Source organism: Neopelma chrysocephalum, unplaced genomic scaffold (assembly GCF_003984885.1).
Source record: "Neopelma chrysocephalum unplaced genomic scaffold, ASM398488v2 Primary Assembly neopelma1_147, whole genome shotgun sequence".
Lineage (NCBI taxonomy): Eukaryota > Metazoa > Chordata > Aves > Passeriformes > Pipridae > Neopelma > Neopelma chrysocephalum.
Window position 1 is genome coordinate 14,690,922 of NW_020897809.1, and position 14,890 is coordinate 14,705,811.

The 14,890-nt window shown below is 42.9% G+C and overlaps 1 long non-coding RNA gene across 1 annotated transcript in view; it reads left to right on the plus strand.

The window, feature by feature from the left end:
- Positions 1-2,718: 2,718 nt before the first annotated feature.
- The window catches only part of LOC113975959, a 65,389-nt gene continuing 53,217 nt past the window's right edge, over positions 2,719-14,890 (plus strand). The window contains exons 1-2 of the long non-coding RNA XR_003536967.1: positions 2,719-2,849; positions 8,456-8,537. This is a non-coding gene — a long non-coding RNA (uncharacterized LOC113975959). The remainder of the gene's footprint in view (positions 2,850-8,455; positions 8,538-14,890) is intronic.

Below are 14,890 nucleotides of genomic sequence, written 5' to 3' on the forward strand. Positions count from 1 at the left end.
GAGAGGGAGCTCAGCCCCCCGCCCGGCCCGCGGCCGTGCCCCGTCCCCGCCGGTCCCGGGAGCGCCCGGGAACGCGCCCCGCGCGCGCTCCCGCCGCCGCCCGAGCACAGGGACCGCCCCGGCACCGCCCACCGGCACCGCCCACCGGCACCGCCCACCCGGGGCGCCCCGGGGTCCCCCCCGGCCGGGGACGGGGGGACAAGGGGGTCTTTGTGTCGGGGAGAGGCGGGCGGGGCGCGGGGTGGGCTCCGGGCTGGTACCCGCTTCCCCCCGGGAGGCGGCAGGTAACCGGGAGCCCCGGGATGCGGAGAAGTGCGGGGGGAGCGGGAGGGACGGGAGGGGCGGGGAGGAAGGGGCCAGTGATGGGGAAGCGGTGGGAGAGGAGGGGAGCGGGGAGAGAGGGCGGGGAGGGGGGAGCGGAGGCGGGAGGGTCGCGGCTGGGTGTGACAAGGTGAGACGGGGCGGGGAAGGAGCAGCATCGGCCGCCGGGACGGACGGGATGGTTGCTCGGAGAGGGGCGATGGGGCACATCGGCTGGGCGCAGGGACGGCAAGGTCAGGCTGGTCCTACCTGGACTAGTGGAAGATGTCCCTGCCCGTGGCAGATGGTTTGGAAAGAGGTGGTCTTTAAGGTTCCTTCCAACTCAAGCCATTCTATGGTTCTGTGATGACTTTTGGAAAGGGCATGCATGGAGCCGCCTCTGGGATCGGTCTTGGACAAGCTGCTAAGAGGTTGGATTGAGTGTTCAGTCCTCAGGTGGGAATTCTTACACTACTGACCAGAAAAAGGGCAAACAGAACAGTCTGCCAGTGTGTGAGAGACTGAAATGTTAAGGGTTAATGATTTGCAAAAGCAGGAGGGTGCTTTGCTGAGGTTTGCCCCCCCGAACCAGAAAGGGAAGAGGAAAGTTTTTAGGTGTGTGATGGCAAAACCTCTGGTCTGCATGAGAACAGCCCAGTACAGAGGAGGGGAGCACCCACCATGGGAGGATGACCATGATAAACCAGCCTTTGTTTAGCAACAAGCTGGGTTTTGAGCCAGATGGGGGAGAAGGATGATAAGAAACACATCCTGCGGAGGGGGGATATTGCTTTCTCTCATGGCAATGTCCTCCCTTACACAGCTGGCTCAGGTGTAGCCCCCCTCCCCTGGGGGAGATATTGGGACATTCACACATAGGCCGGAAGGTTTTCATCCCTTCTGAGAAGGCATAACTGGCTCAGCTATGCTGATGTTGGAGGCAGCTGTCATGTCCTAGAAGGGGTCACAAACCATCGAAGACCCCCAAAGTGCCCCCAGACTCATTTCTGGGGCCTTCCACCAGAGGACTGCACATGATCCACAGTGTTATATCACATAGTGTAAAACTGCTCCTCACAGGGGAGGAACCTGGGCATCCCCACCTGAACCTGAATCTGAACCTATATTAACCCACTGAAATTTATGTGTCCTGGGATTCCCCCACTCCTGACAGATCAACATTGGGCCAACACTTTGACCAACACACATCCAAATTGCAGCAATCAGGTCTCATTGCTGGATCTGTGGGTGGGGATACATTTCCAGTATCTACTGTTATCTTTCTTTCTCTTTCTTTCTTTTCCTTATATATGTTCTTAAGTGATATCTTTACACATATATAAACACCAGTCATTCAGTGCTGTTTCACTCTATCCTGAGGGATTTATTAACAAGATCCAAGGGATCTGTTAACTAGAACCTCAGTTACCCCACCTTTGGGGGCGGGTCATACCACAGTGCTGCCCGTATCCTCATGGAAAAGGGGTAAGTTTTTTCTATATTTGTGTAGCCTGTTAAAGCCCCGTTAATGCCACTTGGATGTAAGTGATGGAGGTCGTTAAAGGTCACCACTTTTGATACTCGTTTCTGCCTGGTGATGATTTAAAAGCACTCCTGAATTATGCTATAAAAAGCCAGCCAGACCACACCTGAAGCACCAGACATAGCATTAAGCAAAAACAATTTCTCTTACAAGGCTGATATTCAAATACTGAAAAAAGCAATAAAAGAGACCAGCTTTGTTCATTGTGGATGGCGGCACAGAATTCTCACATGCACCACAGCCACACACCAGCTCAATTGTTCTTTTAATGTGTTTTGCTTTATGGCAAAGCAGAAGCCAACTAGAAACTTCAGTTTCAAGTGACCTTTGGTGTATGTCTATTATATCACAGTAAAACGACTTTCTGAATGCCTGGGATGATTATTTGTGTGTTAGTGACCTCTAGAAGGTAACAGATTCATGGTTACACAACTGTGCTCCAATTTCAGTCTCAGGCAAGGAGTTTTTAGTATTAAGGGTTTTCACTTTTCAAATATGAATTCCATCTGTGGTGCTCGTTTTAATTATTAATGTTCCATAAAGCTTAAGGTAGCTTTTGGCTGTATTCATTGCCCTGCTGAAGAAAGTGTGCATCATATATTTAGGGTGATATACCTAGCTAAGGAATTTTTTACAGATTTGTTCCTTAAAAAAGAAAAAAGTAAATGTTGTAATATGGGACTGTGCATGTAGGTTTCTGTAACTCCATCTGAAGGCCGTGCACACTCCAGGGCCGTGGTGATAAAGTTTAATTAATACATGTATATTGCTGACTTTTGCATTATTCTATTTAAACTAAAGTAACGATTCTCATATTTTCTTCTCGCGCTTCACTGCCTTTTGCATCTCTCTTCTCTTTCCCTTCTCTTTCTCTGCTCACCACCCTCTCCTGCCATTCCCCTTGCTGCAATGCCACATCTCTTTCCTCCCTCCACCCACTGGGATCACCAGCCCTGCACTGCTGAGTCTCCACCCTTTATCTGCAATGTCACTACACACCTCGCTGGTAGGACGCTGTTGTTTTGCAGTTTGTCACAAAAACTGGAATAGCTGTTACTAATCATGACATCTGTTTTTCCAGAGGCATTTTATGTGAGATAAAACTTCGGGTTCCGTGGGGATGCAGCTGAGTGACTTGAACGTTGGTGTTCACTGTGGTGACTGCTGTATCATCTGATGGTGAAATCCATCAGTACAACTAGTTCTGAACAGGTTGTTTTAAGATAACTGCTCTAAATTAATGACCACTGTCTTGTGACCTTCTTTACCCAAGTTTTTAAGGTGCCTCATGCGTTCAGGATGGTTATATACAGAAAGAAATTAATTCCTTCAGCAACAGCCGTGGCAGTTTGGGTTTAGCATTTCAAAGCTGTCACTCCAGGATGCTCGAGGCCACTCGTGTGGAAGCCAGAGGCAGAGCTTTTATTGATTTCCACGAGAATGACGTCAGCACCAGGTTCCTTCGGCTATTCGAAACTACACAAATATTTGGATGGAAAATACAGGCAAGAACTGGAATAACATGTTCACTTGGAGTCATGGCTAGGCAGATGGTGTGCTGAATTCTGTGATACGCTTTAATGTGACATTTATGTAGGAATAGATACTTTATTTATAAATTAAAACTTTTGAAGGCCACTGAAGGCTTGCACTGAGACTACAGTTTGAGTGCTGACAGGGAGTTGAAGTTCCCCTCTCCCTGCTGCTGCTGTCCATGGGAGAGGGCACATATGGAGCTTTCCCTACTGGAGACACATTTCAGTTCTCCCTTGAAAAAAAAAAAATGTTTAAAAAGCAGCCTCTCAACATGAGCCTTTAATGTTATTTTCAAAGCCTGAGGTTTGTGACTGAGGAGAGGTTTGGTTTCCAGGGCTGAAATTACACTGCCACAGCTCAGGAAGGTCGTTTTTATTTAGTCAGTTCTCTCATCATCAGAGGTAGTGCTGGGGTGGGACCACTGCTGAGCCATTAGGGCTCTCTCATTTAACTTTGCTGTCCTGTCATAAGGAGGGTGAGGGCACGTTTGGGATGTAGCACAGACACAATGCCAGCTCTCAAAGGGCTGCAAAGCTGAGGCTTTTGCTGCAGGTTTCAGTCAGTCTTAGTTTTTTTCCCTGCTGCTGTGAAGCTTCCAGTCTCACAGAAAATCAAACGCCATTCATCTTAACCTGCCTTTTGTCCATAAAGGTTGGAATCATTTTACAGTGGATGATGATGTCTTTGAAAGAAACCTGATTTTTTTTGCATGAGTTTACCTTTAAAAACGTGGTAATTATTAGGTAATGCAGATAAAGAGTCAAGTCCTTCTCCATGTCAATCATCTGTGTCATTCTGACAACCCCCCTAAGGTTAATAGGACACTTCCAATGTAACATTGTCTTCCTTGTGCACTTAGTTTGAGAGTTGAAGCCTTTTGGAAACTGCAACTCACAGTGGTCCTGGACATACTTAAAATTTAGTGTATCTAGAATATGTGAGATATATTAAAATGTATCTAAAATGTTAAGATCTTCTCAACCTTCTGTTCACTGTGAAGCACTGACGCACTGCACAGAGTTACAAATTTGAAAGATTCTGTATTCTTTGACATTTTATGACCTTTTTTGTACTAATTGTGTCTTCCATGTATTTCTTTATCTGTCTGTGTGGCTGCTATCATTAAATTTCAAGTGAACTTGGTTCGATCCTTTATTTTTACTGCTGGCAGAAATGTAAGTTTGCATTAATAGAAGGTGCACAGAAGAGCTGGGGAACGTGGACCAAATAAAATGTCAGACTTGCGATGGGAGAACTATCAAGCACAGCAGAGATGGTTTGCAATGATAACAGTTTATATGACATTTATTTTAAGTATTTTGCGAAAGGTTAAACTCTGACTTGGCAGCTGATCTGGATTTCAGGATTTTATGTGAGCAGAAGGTCAATACAATATTAAAGTGGATTCTTAAAAGTAAATGGTGTATAAACAGCAGGCCAAGAGGCATCAAAAATCCAAGTCAGATCCCTCTGTTCCAGGAGGAACATTTAAGCAGGAAGTAGGAGAGAGCACGAGAGCATCCTTTTCTGATGTTCCACACGTATTTTTGAGTCCTTGCTGAAAAACCACTTCACTGCCTCAGAAATCTTGCTGCCTTCAGACAAACTTGAAGGACCAGAAACATTTGAGCCTCTTTCATAACTGGCTTCTTTCACCTCATCTCTTCACATAGCTAAAGTCATAGTAGAGTTTATATTATATTCATGAGTAGTTGAGAGGAAAAATCCACAAGAATTTTGGCTCTAAGTACACATTCCTATATTAATATGGATAGAGAAAAATATAAAATAATGTTCTTTCTGGGGCTTTTTAGGAAATTTGATCAGTCAGCCGTGTTGACTTTTGTTGTTCTTTGTCTGAATAATTACATTATTCACCACTACAATATCTCAGAGTCTTGAAGTTATTTATTATACATTTTATTATTAACAATCCACTTTGTGATAAGGGAGAATTAGCCAAGTTTTAAGACCGGGTTTAATGAAATGTGGGATAAAAGAAGTGCTCGTTGTAATTCAGAAAATCTTTAGCTGAGTGCTAAAAATTGAATTCTGCTTTTCTTGAGCTGTCCTTCACGGGGTATTGGAGCCAGTTTTGGTGAGCAGTTGCTTTCTGTGAGTAAGCCTGTGATTTGAGTACAAGGCTGAGGCCCAGACCTGACCACTGCTTGCCTGAAACTACACAAGGATTCCAAATTTCTGTGGGGGCTACATCCCAGAAAGCATTCAGTATCCAGTTTATAAGGCCACAAATCTTTGAATTTCCTCAGCAGTACAAAACCACGCAGTAGGTATCAAATTCTGATGTAGACACCACATTTTGTACTGTATAATTTCTTTGTCTTTTGCTCCCTTATTTAAACAATTTAGAGAGAGAGAACTGACATCATACGTGCCTGCTTCCCTTTGACACATCTTACACGTTGTAAGTAATGATAATGTTTAAATCCAGACTGTAATTAACTCAATGGTAATGGGTGGGACATAAAACACAGGCCATAATTTAGAGGCACATTCTCGAGGAGTTTGTGTGATGAATTCAGCGATGGTGGAGGTCAGAGAATGGAGAGTGCTGACTGAACACAAATTGCTGAGCATCTTCTCCCCGTTTTCCATGCATATGGATGTTACAGACCTGTCAGGTTGTACTCGCACATGCAGCATTTCACATGAGTAGGTGTGTTTGGGATTGTATTGAGCTGACAAATCTGATTGCCCTTAATTGACAGTCTGGCCCCATGAAAAAGAGGTGAAGCTGCGTTTATCCGTGACTGTCTGTTCGCATGGAAGCATTTCCTCGAGTCTTTAAGTCCAACCCTCTTCTCTTAAGACGTGAAAAATATTCCTGTTTTCGAGAACAGGGAATGGAAACTAATTCAGTTTTCTTGCCGGCAGGATGATTGTGAATAATGTGGAATGTTCCGGTTTTTCCACATCAGCAACGCTGCTTTATCTCAGGATGCTTTTGTTCCGCTTCCAAAATAAACAGTTGTTAATACTTGCACGAGGTGTATTTGACAAGCAGGCTTTTGAGATCATCCACTATTCCTTAGGTAAGCAGCCGCCCTGCTTATGTATTTACAGCTCTGTTTACATTTGTATAAACTAAGCAAAAAATCCCTTTTAAAAACATATGTCAGTTCAAACCCAGAAGCCTTATGGAAAGCCCAGGCTGTGTAGTAAAAATTCTTAATTTCTGGGTCAGGTGAGCCTCAAGATGGAAAAGAAAAACAGGGTTAGGACAGTGCTGGTTTTGCCTGATGAGGAGGCAAAGCCCAGGGGCACTTATGGGTTCAGGGAGGGCCTAGAGCATCTTTGGAGGATTAATCCAGCTGTTGGTACTTACCTCTGTCTCTAAATTACTGGTTGCCAGGGGCTAGGAGAGAATCCCTGCTAACAGACTGTGCAAGATGAGTATCCCCAGCTGATTGCTCTCAGACACAGGATTCTGGGCTTGATGACCTTTAATTTGATCCTAATTGAGCTTTTGGCTACATTTTTATTCTTTTTCTGATAGTCAAGTTGGTTTAGAAAATGCTGGTGGCTTAAGGCAGCCTTTTAATTCAGTGCTCTTGGATTTTCTGTGGAGTTTATATTGCTTTAAAACACAAGTTTTTAAAAAGGAAGTTCCAGGACTTAGTAAGCACAGGTTTTAAAGAGTTATTTCTTTATTTCTTGTTGGGAGGGGGGTTGGGATAAAATGAAGCCACGGGTAGAGGGGTGTAACAGGGCTTTGTGAGGTTGTGAGGTTACACCAGGTCAAGCCATTGTTTTTCTCATTAATAAGCATCAATATTTACTCTGAATTCAACACGGTGCAAGTGATGGGAGTTGTGTGTATTCTGGAGCCCAGTCCCTCAGTTTAGAAGAGGAAAGAAGGTACATCCCACCTATTAAACTTGCTCAGTTTTACTGTTAAGAGACAAAAGGTCTTTTTTGAAACATGAGGAAGTTCTGTGGTTTTTTTCTCTTAGAAAGAGAAAGATCACACTTGAAGGTAAGAGGACTCTTCCTCTTTGCATCAGCAGAGTCCTTTGGGAGCTCTGAATTTCTTTAGGATTCATGGCTGAGTGGGTGCAGAGACCCCCAAGGCCTTTCCAGAGGGGCTGGTTTATGTAACTTTCTAATCATGCAGTGATGTGGAGTGTCAGGAGCTTCTAAAATCCCTGTTTGTGCTCTGAACACCCAGGACTGGAGTTCAATCCTCCTGCTGTGCCAGATCCATTCCAATGACCTCCTTAAATATTCATATTCAGAGCTATCTTGCTCTAATGAAAAACATTTCATGCAGCTCTTATAACTCTTTCACTTTTAGCCTTATTTCTGTTTTTTGAATGTCTTGATCTAGGCAGCTTCCAGCTCCTCTCTTCTTTTTTTCCTTTCTCCTTTTTTTTCCCCCTTTGTGGTTTTGCAATATTAAGTATGCCCTGAAATTTCATTAACATTTTAGACGTTTAGCTTAAAAGTTGGTGTTCCTAAGATCTTTTCTACCCTTTGACAAAGGTTCTAAAAGGAAGAAAAGTAGTATCTTTCTATTTTGGCAGGCTCTGCTCCATTTGTCAGTGACAGAATGTGAGCCTCTTGGCAAAACAGTTTTTAATATAAATACTAGATCTGACTGCAAAAATAAAAGCAGAGTTTTCTGAGAAGTCCTTGAAATATCAAGTTTGTTGTCACTATATCAAACTGGAAACAGATCATTATAAGGGAATATTCTCCATGGGTTTTTTACAATTTCTAAATGCAAAATGTAAATTTACTGTACAAGTTTTTTTGGTAAAGTTGTATTGAAATAGATACAGAGGGTTTTTTTCCCTTTGAAACAACCAGTCTTGAAAAAGAAGTTATTTTGTTAACCCAGGATGCCACACAAAAATGCAAGAAAACTGCTATCTAAAAAATTAGCAAAGTAATGATAATAATGCAGTTAATGCTGTGTTTTAATTAACCACAAAACAAGGGCAATTTTCAAATACGTTAATATAGGCATGATCTTAACTTTTACAACAAGATCTAATAAAGGACAAGTCACCAAGAGCAGGAAGGAGACTGTTTCTTATTTGTTTGGGTTTTTAGGAGGACTTACTAATGCGGCTGAAACTTCAGATTTTGGAGAACAGAAGATGGTTTGGAGCAGAGGACCACTGTGGATATCCAAGTAAGTCAAGGCTGGAATGAGCTCTGTGCTCCATTTTCAGCATGGGGATAACTTTCCCTCTGCAGAGCTGTGAGTAGGGTCAGCAGCTTTGATAGTGAGGGGGGTGGAGATGAGGATGGAGATTTTTGTCCCAGGAAGTGCTGTGGGTGTGGTATAGAACAGAGAAGGAAACAAATGGAGGCTCCTGAGGGAGCAGCTGACATCCTCTGGGAGGTGAGGAGGCTCCTCTGGAGAGCAAAGCTGGTCCCACTTTGTGGGGAGCTGTGGGAGCTGTGGTGTGTTTGTGCCCTCGGAGCTCTGGATTTGTACCTGGGTTAAATGGTTCTCAGGTCACTCTTTCTCACTTGTGTTTCGTGCTTTTACAAGTTCACCTCCTACAGAGGTTGTTCCCAAGCCTGGTGTGTGCATGGAGGGGTAGAAGGGCCTGGAGCAGTTTGTGACTGCCCAGCCAGACACGTGCCAGGCATGGGGCTGAGCTCCTTGAACAAACCATGCCAGTCTCTCAGGTCCACTGTGTGGCTCCTTTGGGCCAAAGCCTTCCTCTGGGAAAAGAGTTGGGAGTGGGACAGGAATCCTTTTGATGTCATATCCCTATGTTTTTCTAAAAACTAGCTCCAGGATGAATCAGGATTGCTCCACTTTTATACCTCTCTGTAAAAATTTCCATTGACATTGCAATGGGAATAAAACTTTGAAAATGGTCTCAATAGCAGTTCCAGGGGTATTGCTTCTCTTCTCCTTCTCTTTCACTGCAGCTCATGTTTTCACCATATAGTTAAACTGGGAGGCTGAAAGCTTAGCAATTTATTTAGGATCAAGGCTTCTTCCCAGACTGCAGAGAATCCTGCTAAACATCAGGAGAAGGTCTGACCAGTAACAAGTACTGAGTGTTAATGTTTGGTAACAGATCCTTTTCTGTAGCTGCTTGCTGCTGCAGGCTATTTTAGGAAGATGATTGTTTTCAGTATAATGGCTTAGGCTGTATGTTTGTGTATTGCTTTATAACAATGAGACTTTAGGAGATTGCTCCCATACCTACTCCTCCTGTTCTGCTAATTCATTTTCCATTAGACAGCATTTACAAAGACTACAGCAAGGTTTTTCCATACCCCAGTTAAAATAGCTGCCCTTTGTAAAAGCTCTCTGTGCCATAAAGTCAGGGAGACCTCACTGATGGTACTCGAGGCCAAGGCAAACCCCTCTCACCATGTGCCAGCTGGGACTGCACCAGCATCCTGCACACACAGAAATTTGCTGCAAGGCCCCTCCTGACATTTGCTATTGAAACAGCTGTATATTGGGGGTGGGAGATGCTTTTCCTACCCAGTCTGTTGTTTGATCCTCAGGACTGGAGCTAAGAGACATGTGGGAAGAGAGGGCTGGTTGTGTCTCCCCAGACATGTTTATATAAGACCCTGCTTGCTCTGTGCTGTGTTCCTGCCTGTGTGCAGTCAGAGTGGAGATGTGCTGCTACAGCCCCAAGCAACTCAAGCTCCAAAGCCCGTCCCTTTAGCCCAGTCTCTGAAGACTAATTTATTTGGTTCTGAAGGCAGGTATTACCTAAAGATATATTTGTTTATTCTGCAATAGCTTTATGCCTTCCAACACTTTTTTTATTACCCACGGTGGAAATTGACTTTTTTAGCCCCTCAATGGAGAGAGAAATTCAGTAATGTTTGTAAAGAAAACTGGGCTTACTGGTGAAAAATCATAAAAAACCCATGGTACAAATATTTTTTTTATAGATTATTGGAGCTTGATGAAGTAGACCCTAGTGAATGATTTAAGTCATTGAATAACAAGATAGAAAGTAATGGAAAAAGCCAAAGGTAACAACCTCGATGGTAGAGTTAAATGATTTATCTGACTATAGCTATTCTGAAGGCAAAGGTTAGTGTACTGAACTGGTGTTAGGAATTATTTCAGGAGGCATGCAAAGCCCTTTCAAGTTGCTGAAATTTGTTTATGTTGTACATTTGCCATTCCCTTACCATTAGCCTCAGTTATTTTATAAAAGTACTGCATTGACCTCTGCTGTGTGCAGTGAGCACACGTGCAGTTACCAGGAGTTCACTGAAGACAAACAGGCTGAAATAGGAGGGCACCAGGCAAAAGTCAGGGTAAAACTGCAGATAAAAATGGTAAGGTCACAGGTGGTTTTTTAAATAGGGTAAAATGCTATAATTCATGATTTCATATTTTGCCAAACCCGCTGCCCATGTCAGTTCTCTCCCTGTTGCTCTTCTTTTGTTTCTCCTTTCATTTCTCCTCTCATCTCCTTGTCCCCTCCCTGTTTTCTCATCTCCCACTGCCTACCCGTGTCACTGCCATTCTGAATCTATCCAACCCACTGCATCTGGTTTTACTTGGCTGTCCTTGGCAAGCCTGTTAAATTGCTCAAGGGGTTGGCTTCTTCCTGGAATATCCACCCTTCTGGGGCCTTGGCTGGTAAATGTTAATGCTCAGGCTCTGTCTGCCGCTGTTGGTGGCATTTTGCAGTTGTTCTTGCTCTCTGGAGGCAAGTCTGTCACAAGGACAAAGACCCTGCTCTCAAACACTGAGGTTTCTGCACAAGAGGGCAACATCACAGGGACCTGGAAAAAAGAGTAGAGCAGAACAGGCTGCAAGGTATTGTCTACATACCTTTCAAAGTCATGAACTTATGGAGAAAGCTTTAAAATAGAACAGTGGAGGGGGGTGGAGGCAGGGGCTGTGCTGGGGAAGCTGCTTCTCCTCTTTGGTTGGAAAGACTATCCCCCACGGGGCAGGACAAGGGGAGGGGGGTGTATAATCCTTAAAATGATGCTGAAAAAGAAATATATCTCAAGGGATAAAATCTGAGGAGACAACTACAACTCTAGTGAATATAAATTGCTTAAGTGACACTCGGTCCTGTGCAATGCAAAGCAGGCTGTTTTGGTTAAAACAGTGCCTGTATTCTTGAAAATTCACAAAAGCTGATTAAAATTAATGGTAAGCCAAGAGGGAGGAAGGTGGGAGACTGGCAGATTTCTTGATGTGTCTCTCATCTTGGTGGGAGTAGCAACGAAGGGAGCTCATTATAGAAACAACACACAACTTAGCCTTGCCCTTTCCTAGCAAGAAATGCTGCTACATGCAGTGTATTTCTGCTTTAGCATTGATTTATCTGAGGGATAAATCAGCTTCTTTCATTATTATTTGCTGTTGATTTTTTTCATATGGCTCTACTACTTGACTGCTATTTTCCCATAGCATTTTCCCAGCATGCCTTCAGAAATATCAGAAAATGCTCACAAACGCTCCAGAAAAGTGCCAGCTAAATATTCCACAAAGTGCTTGCAGAGCTTGTGCAATGCTTCCCCTGGTCTCTCCCAGCTGTTTTTTAGCATTGATCTAATATTTCCCCCGTGGGCAGTTAGCATTTTTGTGACATTAAACATGGTGGGAAGGTTGTGTTTCCACGTATGAATAAAGTGGCTGCTCTGATTTTTCAGAAGAAAATAAGTGTTCAGTGTTCCTCCTCAGCAAAAATCGCTGCTCCAGATTGCTGCTGAAGGGTTTGGTTTCTTCTGGTCTTTTGGGGTTGCCTGTGGCTTCTCCAAAGGAAATAAGGTACTTTTAGTATTACAATTCAGACTACTCAAAATACATAGCATGTGACACTTTGGTTTTCTTCTGGCATTGAATCAGGCTCTTAATGTTCTATATAACATTTAAGCAGATTACCTGAAGTATTTTTCAATAAACCTGTGTGCTAAAGAAGAGGGGGCTATGCCAGCTGCCTGCAGCATGAGGAGTTTAGGTTGTGTGGATGTACAGTCATACAAGTCCTACCCATCTCATGAAATACTTTGCATTCACTTCAGCAACAGTTCTTCTCTCTTTTCTTCCCTGTAAGTTGTTTCTAAACAGCATAACCCAAAGAAAGGCTGACAAAACCCAGCACAGGTTTCGTGCTGTTGGTTTGATGGTAATTGGTTCATCACGGGTCCAATCCTGAATTTAGCATTGCAGTCATGAAGCTCTGGACCTCTTTGTGTGAAACTGGGACTTTGGGAAGCACAAGAATCCTTATGCAGAATCAAGCCTCTAATCAGACTGATAAAATCTCAGTAATGCATAGTTGCTTTAGCAGGGCAGGTGAAATCCATGTTCCAGTTTGCAAAGCTCGTCTTTTGAGGATACACGTTTTAAAAAAAGTGTTGCAGGCTCTTCAAATCCATTTATCTCTGGTTATAACTGATAAAAATCAACTTGTACCATTTTTATAGAGCTAGTGGATGTCTTGAAAATGTTCCAGGTAGATCTTAACATGGTCTTCATGCAACATTGAGAGAAACTTGTCTCTTATCTGATATGTTGAGCTCTTCCTGCTAGAATTCAAAAGTGTCACTTAGATTTGGACTACACAGGTATAAAACTAGATAAAGTCATCTCTGGACAGAGCATTCCATGCTCTGGCATCTGCTGGATGGCCACTTTTCATAAAACATCAGAACTATGAGAGTTAACCTCACAATATTTCACAATTTCAATGCATTGCCTATTAGGAGCATTTTATGCCACCGGTAAATTCTACATTAGACTTAAATTATTAAGCTCTATGTTGGTTTTCTAGGCAAATACACATTAGTGGGACATCACACTGTACAGCAGGAGTTGTGCTGTGCATGCCAAATTCACATCCATTCATGGTTTCCAAAGGCCTGGAAGCATCAGTGCTCAGCATCTGACAACTGTGCTTAAGCAACCATCTACCATGAAAATTACCAAGTTTCCCCTCAGATTACTAGTGGACTATTTTCTAGTTTATTTTCAGCAATTCTGAGGTGGGGAGGGCAGTGAAATCTGATGCACTGATGCTCATAGAAGCTTTTTGATGGAAATACATACAAACACAGTAATACTTCCTTGCTGCACAGAAGGCACATTTCAGGATTCATGAATTTTTAAAATGACGAAGACAAACAAAGGAAATTTTACTGCCTCTGACCCAGATTTAGCAAAGGAAAACTCTTGTTACTTTTCCTGGTGTTTGTGGACAGCTGCTGCTCTTGACCCTTTCCTCTGCTGTGGCTCTTGACTGTAACATTTTATCACATTTATGGGTATTCTGAAGAGCATTATTTGAACTTCATCTTATGCTGGGGCTGAGTCATGTTGGCATAAATGCACTGATGTTACTGCTTATCCAAATATCTGCTGGCTGTTTCTGAGGAGAAACCCCTGGTACCTCTTCACCTGTCAAAACATCCACAGTTTGGGACATTTTGTAAATCCAAATTACATTTTAGCAGGAATCTTGTCATGCTCTAAGACATGTATTGTAGAAGTGCTTTCATGCACATTCAGAGTGTTTGTTTTACCTGGGAACCTGATAAAATCAAGCTCCTTGGCAAACTCTGCTGTCGCCTCTGGGTTTGTCGTGTCACTGCTCAGGTGAAGTGCTCGGTTTGCTGTTCTTTAACTCCCCTTCCAGCCACCAACACTTCATCTGCCCTGAAAATAAGACCCTCTTCACTAGCAGAGTCACACAGCTTGTGAAAACCTTTCCCTTGCAAAAGGCAAACAAAAGGGTGCCTGATTTACTCAACAATGTCTGCTTAGATGAGTCAGCTTCAGCCTGTGCAGCATAGATGGTGTCGCACTTGGGCTTGGAGGAAAACCAAGACAAATAAGTCAGGCTTTTTTTTTTTCTATAACCTTGAATGACAAGATTTTTCTTAAGCAATTTTTAGGATGAAAAAATGTTGTATTGGAAAAGGCATCAATGGCCCAGAACACAGCAAAGGACAAGTCATCCCAGCATTTCTTGTCAGCTACAACAGTTCCTTCTACAACTGACAGGCCTATTCAAAATTACAACAGAGGGATGGCTGAGATTTTAGGATATAGCTATTAGTTTCATATTTCATGTGAAAATATTTCATATTTTATTCTAAGACATTAAAAATTAAGGAAAAATCCAGAAAAGCATTATTATTATCTGTTTTTAAAATGAGCAGCAGATGCTGGATGTCAGCCTTCACAGATTTCAATTGCAATGCTCAACATTTTATTAGAAAGCAGATTTTTGTGCAAGGTGATTGAAATGACTTCTAAAATCATATGGTAGTTGAGTGGAACACGGTGGTGAAGCCCCAAATTGCTCACGTCTACTTTTTTATTTTAGCCATTTATCAACATTATCCCTAGCTTTATTGGAAAATGTAAATCCAGTAGGCATTAAAGGCAGAAATTGTAGTATAAACAGCACTTTTCTAGGTGTCTTCTGCAACCAAGATGCAGAAACACCCAGTTTCAAGAACTAGCGCTAAGAATTGCCATTATTTTTTTCAACAATAGTAGCACCCAAGTGAACATGGAGGTTG